Below are 10642 nucleotides of genomic sequence, written 5' to 3'. Positions count from 1 at the left end.
TCTCTGGCTCACACTTTCAAATGGGAGATGCGTGCCTCTGCTTTGGCAGGCTTTTTTAATTTAATGCATTTAAGTTTGACTGCATATAAAGTGATTATTTCAACTAATTAATGCACATCGTTAGCTTAACCCTCAAACAGTCTTGTTCTCATTAGTCCCAATTGGCAGAGGAGAAACCCAGGTGGCTGGCAGTAGCAGACCTAGGACATTTGACCATCAGAGCAGATCAGTTTTTAACAGCAGCCTTCTCTCTACAACAAAACTATTTTCATCAAGAATCATGGAATGAAACAAAGAATAAAAATGGCCAGAAAAGAAACACAGACAATGAAGTTTTTCTTGTATTAAACTTTGTATATCAAAATATATATTTTTTGGCTTCATGTTTTTATTCCTTATCAAATTATTATAGCAACAGCGTATGGTTTGTAACAGAGAAAAACCATACACAACTCCAATCCCCTAAGAAAATCACATGTTTATTTTTCCATCATCCACTTCCAGCCTACAACCATATGTGCACATATTTCTACATAGCTCTAATGACAGACTATCTTCTATTTTTATGCCTTTCTTTTGTTGCCTGCCATATTATAAGCATTTTCAACACAGCAATAAAATCTTCATAATTATGTTTCAAAGTGGCTGCATGGAACAAATTAGAAGTATACCAAATGAACAACAAGGCGAGGGGGTGGGGGTGATAACAAACATAACAACTCAGTATTTTTTTCTTTCAACAACTAAAACAATGCGGGACATTTCTCAGCAGCAGAAATATAAAATCATCTTTGTTAAATTTAAAATAAAACATTAATATTACGTTACAGAAGGAAGTAATAGATTAAGTACATTAATGTTTGGGTAGGGTTTTTTCACAAAAAGGGAAAAAACACATGAAGAAATGTTTCTGAATTAATGAATAAAATAAGCAAACCAATGAATCAATGAACCAAACCATTTGTTTTATCCTCTGAGTTGATTATCACTGCTAAAAAAAAAAAAAAAAAAAAAAAGGCCAACTGTTATTGTAAGTTCCTGGTCCTGGTACACACACACACACACACACATACCCACACATATGCATGCACGCACGCACACACTGTTGGATATAGACCTCTCATTTTCACTGAAAAATCCCCCATTCCTTACGCATTTTCCTGGGATGTTTTTCTTGCCCAAGCTGAATGGATAGAAATGAGCTCCGAAGTAATATGTTTAGATCGCCACCCAGTGGACAAGTTGCCTTGCACATAGTCTCTCTACATTGGTCGTAGGTCACAGACTTCAGAAAGCTCCTCAAACATTCTGAAACAGGTTGTCCCTTATTACTCTATCCATTACCAGTTCCTGACCACCCATTTATGAATCCAAACCCATTTCTAATCTCAACCAGAGTTCTTATTGTAATTTGAAAGAGGACTAGATGCCTGAGTAACAAACTGTCCCAATGCAACAAATGAGAACAGAGCTTGGCATTAAAATTAAGTAAACACTGAAAAATCAACATGCCATGTGTCTGTGATAGTGCAGGGGAGCATCTCGGCCTAGGGAAAGCAACAGATGACAAAGCTTCAGGGGGAAATTAGCAGGTCAATGAATGTAGTTTGAAATATTACCATACTCCTCTATGGTCAAGCAACATAACTAAGAAGACTGAGCTATTAGCTATCTATAATCCCCTGTACCTGGAAAAAATAAATATGCATTCCTTTTGAGAAATGCAACATTTAAAACAATATAGTAAGCCATAAAGCTACAAATTCCAAAGGATCTTTACCATTCGGACTGCATTCTTTGATGACAAACCAATAAAATTGGACATTTATAACTAAAGTAGAGCTTTTTAAAATCTCAAAACAGGCAAAGGTCTATGAAATATTTGGGGAAATGGAAATAATCACTTCAATTTTTTAAAAAGATTTTATTTATTCATGAGAGACACACAGAGAGAGAGGCAGAGACACAGGCAGAGGGAGAAGCAGGCTCCATGCAGGGAGCCCAACGTGGAACTGGTCCCGGGTCTCCAGGATCACACCCTGGGCTGAAGGCAGAGCTAAATCGCTGAGCCACCCAGGCTGCCCATCACTTCAAATTTTTTAAAGAAAAATTTGATGACCTCTAAAAGAATGGAAATACAATTTCATGGCTTCCCAACCAGACAAGAAAAAAATAGAGGTTATAGAAAATTGGTAACATTTTGAATCCAGACAAAAATCAGACAGGGTAAAAGGGAAGAATATTAAAAAGATAATACAAAATGAGATGGTGTAAATAAATCCAAATGTATTAATAATTATAAAAGATAAACATAATAAACTGAGATATTAAAAGAATTTATCAGATCAGATCAAAGTCTTAACAATCCAATAAAACACTACTTATAAGAGAGACCTTCAACAAAATCAAAAAAAAGAAATTGAAAATAAAGGGATGAAAGACTGGCTAACAACATAACTTAGGTAAATAAACCATTTGGCATTAAAAAATTAATAAAAGATGAAGAGGAACAGTACATAATAAAGGAATATGCCATTAAGAAAAGAAGACATCAAAAAAATTAAAAAAGAAAATAAAGAAAATAATAAATAAATAAATAAAAGAAAAGAAGACATTGGGGGATCCCTGGGTGGCTAGTAGGTTTGGCACCTGCCTTAAGCCCTGGGTGTGATCCTGGAGGCCTGGGATCAAGTCCCACGTTGGCTCCCTGCATGGAGCCTGCTTCTCCCTCTGCCTGTGTCTCTGCCTCTCTCTCTTTATGTGTCTCTCGTGAATAAATAATAAATAAATAAATAAATAATAAAATCTTTAAAAAAAAAAAAAGAGGACATCGTAAATCTTGGTAGATTGAATAACATAGCCGAGTCACTTTTTAAAATATGCACACAGATTCTTTAACCCACTTTCCTTCAAAAGATAAAGCCTAGCTCCCCTGCCTTGAATATGAGCTGAGCTTAGAAACTTACTTCTAATGACTAGCATGTGGTGAAGTTAACAGAATGTGGCCCCCAAAGCTATATCATAAAAGACATCACAGCTCCTGCCTTGCACACTCTTGAATCACTTGGTCTGCGGAAAGCCAGCTACCATGCTTGCCGTGTGGACACTCCAGTAGCTGAGGAGGGGTCTGCAGGGAGAGAGACTGCACCAAACCGCCAACCACATGAGTAAGCTGGCAACCAGTCCTCCAGCCCTGGGCACACCTTCAGAAGATGGCGGCCCCACAGAGAGACCCCAAACCAGAACCACCAACCCCTAAGCCATGTCTGAATCTCAGACTCAGAAGCTGTGAGATTATACATGTGTTTTACTGTTTTAAGCCATTAAGTTTGGGGGGGGGGGTAATTTGTTATACAGTAATATATATACTTAGTAAAATGGCCTCCAGTTGTGGAAAGCAAGAATGGCCATAATTACAAGAAGAACTATAAATGCCTGAGCCTAGTAGGAGATTCTAACAGCCTCTATCACAAATGGATAGACCATGTAGAAAAAAAATGAGAAAATAAAAGATAGTAATACTATTAGCTCATACTTACTAAGAACTTACATGCCGGGCACCATTCATGGTATTTCTGTTTGGATATAGAAACTTGAACCAAAAAAACAGAGAGCATCCATTACTTCAAATGTGAAGGGAGCATCACAAATATTGTGTGATAAGAGTTATAGATCACAAAGAAAATTTCAATGTATTTCAAATAATTTGTTATGCTAATCACTGTCTCTATTAAATGCAATGCAATGCAATTTAAAAGCAACAATTTTTTTAAACGTATTTTTAATCCACACTTGAGAACTTAAGAATTTATTCCCAAATAACTCATGGCTAAAGGTGCAATTACGCTTATTTAGAATTGAGCAATAGAAGTATAGTTGACCCTTGAACATCGGTTTGAACTTTGTGAGTCTACTTACATATGTTTTTAAAAAATAAATACAATACTGTCAATGTATTTTTCTCTTCCTTTTGATTTTCTTTTATTTTTTAAAGATGTTATTTATTTATTCATGAGAGACACAGAGAGAGAGGCAGAGACATAGGCAGAGGGAGAAGCAGGCTCTCTGCCTGATGTGGGATCACGGACTGAGTCAAAGGCAGACGCTCAACCACTGAACCACCCAGGCGTCCCTTCTTTACAATTTTCTTAATAACATTTTCTTTTTTCTAGCTTAATTTATTGTAAGAACACATTATACAATACACATAACATACAAAATGTGTGTTTATCAGTTGTTTATGTTATCAGTAAGGCTTTTAGTCAACAGTAGGGTATTAGTAGTTAAGTTTTTTGTGGGGGAGCAAAGTTTTTATGTGCATGGGTGGGATTCAGTACCTCTAACCCCCGCATGGTACAAGGGTCCACTATACTACTAATCAAATCTTGTGAGAAGCTAAAGTGGCATTTAGAGGGAAATGTGTAGCCTTAAATAGATTTATTGAAAAACAAATGGAAACAAATAAGTGTGTTCAACCCATGAAGCCATAAAGAATACAGGTAAGCCTAAATTGAGAACAAAGACGGAAATTTAAAAATCAGATAATAAATTAATGAAATGAAAAGCAACAACAAAACCATAGAAAAGGGAAAATTGACAAACCCCAAAAGGAGTTATTTTTGTAAATTATGAACTTTATTTACTTATTTTTAAAGATTTATTTATTTATAAGAGGGAGTGGGGGGAGGGGCAGGAGGGAGAGCATGGAGCCTGACTGAGGGCTTGATCTCAGGACCCTGAGATCATGACCTGAGCAGAAATCAAGAGTTCCACACTTAACCACCGGAGCCACTCAGGGGCTCTAGCATCCAATGTTTGATATCAGCTTGGGTATTGATCTCGGGGTCATGAGTTCAAGCCCTGCTTTGGGCTCCACATTGGATATGGAGCCTACTTAAAAAAAAAAAAAAAACTAGACACGTGCACACACACATATATATATGAAGAAAACAAACAAAATAACCAATTTTTTTAAAGGGGCAAAAGATTTGAACAGACACTCCCTCAGAGAAGACAAATGGATGTCAAGGAAACACATGAAAAGATGCTCAAGTCATTAATCAACAATGGAAACAACTCAAAGATCCTTCAAGTGGTGAATGAATAAACAAACTGGTATAGCCATATGATGGGATACTATTTGGCTGCAAGAAGGACTTACTAATACACATAACAAAATGGTTAAAGTCAAATGCATTATGCTAAAATAATAGAAGTCAGTCTCAAAAACCCATGTCATGTACGGCTCTATTTATGACATTCTGTAAAACTCAAAACTATAAAGACGGAATGCAGATCAGTGGTTACCAGGAGCTGGGGTGGGGGAGGGTTTGGCTACAAAGGAAAACAGAGGAATTTAGGGCGGGGGATGGGGGGTGGGGGGGGTGGGGGGATGGAACATTTCTTGATCACAGTAGTAGTTACATGATTGTATGAGTGTCAAGTAAAAACTAAAAAAGAGTGCATTTTACTGTATGTAAGTTAATATGTTAATAAATCTAAAATAAAACCAATGAAATAGATAAACTTCTAGTGATATTGACCAAGAATAAAAGAGAAAGTCAAACAAGTAAGAATTTTTAGGAATTGAGAAATATAAAAGAGGACATGATTACAAATAATAAAATTTTAAAAATCAAAACAGTTTACACCAACAAATGTGGAAAAAATGTCAAAATGGATAACTTCATAGGGAAAAAAACACCAAAATTAATAAAATGGAAAAACCTATCTAAATCCACAATTATTCATGAAATTAAACTGGTAATCAAAAGTCTCTCCCATCAAAAGACACTAGGCACATATGGTTGTTTTTTTTTTTTAAGATTTTATGTATTTATTCATGAGAGGCAGAGACACAGGCAGAGGGAGAAGCAGGTTCCATGCGGGGAGCCTGACATGGGACTTGATCCCAGATCTGCAGGATCAGGCCCTGGGCCAAAGGCAGGTGCTAAACCACTGAGCCACCCAGGGATGCCCACATATGGTTTTATATGTCAATGTTATCCAACTGTTAGGAAATGATTAAATTCTATATCCTACAAACTTTTGCATAGAACTTTAAAAAAGGCAAGCCAGTAATTTCATTTTATGGAGTTAGGATAGCTCTGATAGCAAACAAGGACAAGAAAAATTACAAACCATTTTCACTAATGAGCATAGATGAATAACTTTTTTTAATATCTGTATTTCAGGGCAGCCTGGGTGGCTCAGTGGTTTAGTGCTGCCTTCAGCCCAGGGCGTGATCCTGGAGACCCGGGATGGAGTCCCACGTCAGGTTCCCTGCATGGAGCCTGCTTCTCCCTCTGCCTGTGTCTCTGCCTCTTTCTCTCTTTGTATGTATATCATAAATAAATAAAATATTTTTTTAAAAATCTGTATTTTAAAATACCCACACTCTCACGTGTTCTTATAACCAAGTAGGGCTTAGCAAAGATATAAGGACAGTTTTGTGTGTGGGGGTGGGGGTTCTTAGATTTTATTTATTTATTTATTTAGAGCGAGAGAGCATGAGCGGGTGAAGGGCAGCAGGAGAGGGAGAGAGGTGTAATCACAAGTGTACAAAATGCCAAGCAGGCCCCAGGCTGATGTGGGGCTCCATCCCACATCATCAGATCATGACCTGAGCTGAAATCAAGAGTCAGACACCTAACCGACTGAGCCACCAGGTGTTCCTATAAGGATAGCTTAATAGCAATACATTCTATCAATATTAATTACAATGCATTACATTAATAAATTAAAGAAAAATGTGTTACATCTTAATAAATGCAGAAGAGGCATTTGATACAATTAAACACTCATTCATTTTTAACAACACTCAGAAAATTAGGGATTAAAAGACACTTCCGTAACTACAGTGATGCCCACAGCGAGACTTGAGGGACACACCTAAAGTAACACAGATCAGATTTCTTGGTATTTGCTGCCATGCAGGAGCTTGCACACCTCGGTAAAATGTTACTAGGGGCCTGTGTGAAATATTTTGGGCAAGTTTCAAAGCAACATGGTTTTATTATTTATTTATTTGTTTATTTTGCAAAGATTTTATTTATTTATTCATGAGACACACACACACACAGAGGCAGACACAGCAGAGGGAGAAGCAGGGTCCCCGCAGGGAGCCCAACGCAGGACTCGATTTCAGGGTCCTGGGATCACGCCTGAGCCGAAGGCAGATGTTCAACCACTGAGACACCCAGGTGCCTTGGCAACATGGTTTTATTCTGGATTAAGTGCTGCCAAGAAGTGGCAGCAATTCTGTATTTCAATTTTTATCTAGGAGACCTTCTGGACCCCTTTGTCACCTCTCAGCCTGCTGCACAGTCTCCATTCCTGGTAATTATAACACCTACAGCAGAGTTTAAAAACATCAAGGTAGGGGGACACCTGGCTGGCTCTGTTGGTGGAGCAGGTGACTCTTGGCTGCAAGGTCCTGAGTTCAAGCCCCACGTTGGGTATAGAGATTATTTAAATAAATAAATACATACATACATACATACATACATACATAATAAATAAATAAAAACTTTAAAAGGGGTTGCCTGGGTGGCACAGTCGGGTAAGCATTCGACTCCTGTTTTGGCTCAGGTCTTGATCTCAGGGCTGTGAGATCAAGCCTCTCAAGGGGCTCGGGACTCCAAGGAGAGTCTGCTGAAGATTCTCTTTCCTTCTCTCCCTGTTCCTCCCCCCTTCCCCACTCTCTCTAAACATAAATAAATGAATCTTTAAAAAAAAATAAACTCGGGCAGCCCGGGTGGCTCAGCGGTTTAGCGCCACCATCAGCCCAGGGTGTGATCCTGGAGACCCAGGATGGAGTCCCACGTCCGGCTCTATGCAGGGAGCCTGCTCCTCCCTCTGCCTGTGCCTCTGCCTCTCTCTCTCTCTCTCTCTCTCTCTCTCTCTGTGTCTCTCATGAATAAATAAAATCTTAAAAAAATAAATAAATAAACTCAACTCCCCCTAAAAACCTCCAATGTGCCTCTCCACCTACAGGATAATATCTAAAGCCATGAGAATGGTCCTCAAAACCCTTCCTCATAGAACCGCAGTCTTCCAGGCTATGCCCTCATTTCCAACCACACCAGACTCCCCTGTGCTCCCCAACATCACAGGCCTTGTCACTGGTCGAATCCATGGCTCACACTTCCAGCTCGGCCTAGAGGGCCCCCTACGCTTGCTTATCTCTTTCCTGCCTGGCAAACTCTTATTGCTTCAAGACCCAGCCTCAACATCACGTGCTCAGCCAAGCTCTAGCCAGTTACTCTGCACCCCTTTCCCCTGCATCACCCCCTCCTCATCATTCCTGCAGCCCTTCTTCCCTGTCTCTTGCCCTTCTTCGTCCTCCTTTCCTACCTCAAGGAAATACTGCCACTCTCTGGGTGCCGAGGCGCAGGGGACACCTGCAGGCTGCGGAGGCTGCAGATGAGCGAGGAGGTCGTCAGAGAACCACGTTAGAAAACCTCACAGGAGGGGCAGGTCTGCTGGTCAGCTTCAGCACCCCAGCTCCCAGCACAGGTGGGCACTTGGCAGATGCTCAGGGAACAGCTGTTGGATGAGAGGAGTCCCTTCTGGGTTGACATGTGTCCCCCAAATGATCCTCTCTAGTCCTAGTACCTGTGAGTGTACCCTTATTTGGAAATAGGGTCTTTGCAGATGTCATCAGGTTAAGGATGAGGTCATGCTAGGTTGGGTAGATTTTAACCCGCATCCTGGTGTCCTCATAGGCGAGGGAGGTGTAATCACAAGTGTACAGGGGAGACCTGGAAGATGGGGGGCAGGGGTTGGAGTGCTCTAGCCCCCAGCAAACGGCAAGGATTGCTGGCAGCCACCAGAAGTAGGAGGAGGCAAGGAAAGATTCCCCTCTGGAGCCGTCAGAGGAAGAATGGCCCTGCTGACACCTTGATTTTGAACTTCTAGCCTCCCAAACCGAGGGAGAAGAAATCTCTGTTGCTGTAGGCCACCCAGCTGCGAAAACCTGTTGCGGCCGCCCTAGGAAATGGATTCATAACCCCCTGAGCCACCTGGCCCCCTGCTGCCCTAGGAGGCTGAAGCTCCCCCATCCCGCCCACCCCAGCTGCAGGCGGGGCTCCCTCTTCAGCCCTGCTCCCCGCACCCCAGGCGCGCCTGGGCCTCCTGTCTGCGACCCGCCGAGGACCCCCTCCCCGCCCACACTAGATGGCGCCAGCGGACCGAGCCATCGCGCGCGCCCGCCGGGCAGGCACCCGGGCTCTGTGCGCATCCGAGACGGGGCTGCGGCGTCCGACTCCTTCAAGATCTTTCCAGAGAAAGTGGCTTCTGTTCCGGATCCTCTCCCCTGCAAACTGCCCTGCCAACCCCGACTTCCCTTCCCGGAGTGGGAGTTTGAGGGGCCTGTCCGGGGCGGGGTCCCTCCGCCCCCTGAGCTGGGGGTGCCCAGCGCTGGGAGCCAAGCGCAGGCCCTGCCCGTGAGCACAGGACGTGCAACCGTGACTTGGGGCGCGCCGGCCTGGGTGTCCTGGGTGTCCTGGGTGTGAGGGCAGCTACCTTAGCAGATCGGGGGGCTGTGGAGGGAAGACAGGGCGGCCATGCATCCCAGCTCCCGGGAATCTGTTTTCACCTCCCAACTTGACATCTCCGAGGGCTACCGTCCATCAGACCCATCAGCTCCTTCTCCAGTCTTTCCGTCTCGGAGAACCCAGAATCTGAGAGCCATTTTTGAGACACACACCCCCCCCCCCCCCCCCGCCCCGTGTCCTATCCATTGCCAAATACTGAAGAGCCTGCCTCCAGAGGACATCTGAGATTTGTCCAATTCTCCTGCCACCCTCTGGTCCAGGCCACCACGCTGCTCACCTGGATAAGCCACTTGCTGCTCAGTGTGGTCTGTGGACCAGCAGCCTGGGTACCACCTGGGAACTTGTCAGAAATACAGGGTCTCAGGCCCCACCGGGTGCTATCTACTGGATCCGAATCTACACTTCAGTAAGCTCCTCCCACGAGCCGAGGGAGTTCTCGGGCCTCAGTGCTCACTCACCTGCTCCCACTGGCCTCCATGCATTTGCAACAGAGTAAGAAGAACCTTCTGGAGACACAGATTTTTTTTTTTTTTTTTTTTTTTTTGGAGACACAGATTATGTCAGTTCCCTGCTACGCTCCTTCGGTGGCTTCAGGGCTCTTAGGCGATGTACAAGGTCTTTATCATGGCCTACAAGAGTTGCCCACCTGTGCAGCATGGTCTCACCCCACTCTCCTCTGCCTACTTCAGAGCCCCTGGCATGTGGGACCTTTCACATGGAACTCTCCTTGCCCAGCTATAGGTTACCCTGTGCCTTTTTGCATGTCAACCATCACTTCCTCAAGGAAGCTTGTCCTGACCCAGCTGATCAGAACAGTCCTCACAGTCAGGGACCATGGGGCTCTTGTGCCCCTCTGTATTCCTGGTGCCCAGCGTGGAATTTGGCACATAGTAGGCGCTCAAGGCACACTTGTTGATTACTGATGTGTCAGAGCAGGCCCATGAGCATGTGAGTGTTTGTGTTTCTGAAAATACTGTGACTCCCCATCCCAGGAATATAAGAACCAGGCCAGCAAATCAGAGCCAGTAGAGCCCCCCAAGAAACCCAATCCTCACTCTGCACACTGTCCTGCCACTCTCCATTTG

This window comes from Vulpes vulpes, chromosome 6 (assembly GCF_048418805.1).
Source record: "Vulpes vulpes isolate BD-2025 chromosome 6, VulVul3, whole genome shotgun sequence".
NCBI lineage: Eukaryota > Metazoa > Chordata > Mammalia > Carnivora > Canidae > Vulpes > Vulpes vulpes.
The sequence above is the reverse complement of the archived record's forward strand: the minus strand, read 5'-3'. Positions refer to the sequence as shown.